This window comes from Gavialis gangeticus, unplaced genomic scaffold (genome assembly GCF_001723915.1).
Source record: "Gavialis gangeticus isolate Ggan-Ray unplaced genomic scaffold, GavGan_comp1, whole genome shotgun sequence".
NCBI lineage: Eukaryota > Metazoa > Chordata > Crocodylia > Gavialidae > Gavialis > Gavialis gangeticus.
This window is the reverse complement of record NW_017729024.1, coordinates 49,855,648-49,856,213: the sequence shown is the minus strand read 5'-3', so window position 1 is coordinate 49,856,213 and position 566 is coordinate 49,855,648.

Below are 566 nucleotides of genomic sequence, written 5' to 3'. Positions count from 1 at the left end.
CACGTGAAGGATTATATGAAAATATCTAGCTTTTCTAAATCAGGAGGGCCATACAAGATTTCTTCTAGTGTACTCAAAGAGTTGGCTGAAATAAGTGCAAAGGCAGTGGCTATTATGTGTGAGGAAATCATTGAGGTAAATGCAGACCTGTGATGTCTGGAAAATTGCACTGTTGTTGCTCATCTTTCCTACCCTGCTCTCCTAAGAAAGCAGGACCCAGGGAATTAAAGTGATTGGTTTAACTTTCATGGCTGGGAGATACTGGACCATGTAACAAAGCAATCAGCCTGTAAAACTCCCAAGGGGAAGCAGGTGATGAGGAACAGCCATCATGGATTTATCAAGATGAAGTCAGCCTACCAACCTGATTGCTGCCTTGTGACAAGGCAATAGACTTAGCACATGCATGAGTGCAGTGGATGTGATGGATCTAAACTTTGGTAACACTTCTGACATGGTCTCCTGTGGCATTTTCATTCTCATGCATAAGGTAAGGAGATATGTAAAACTTATAGGATAAATCATGCTTTGAGTAGGTTGCGGGGGTGGGGGGGAGTACAAATCTT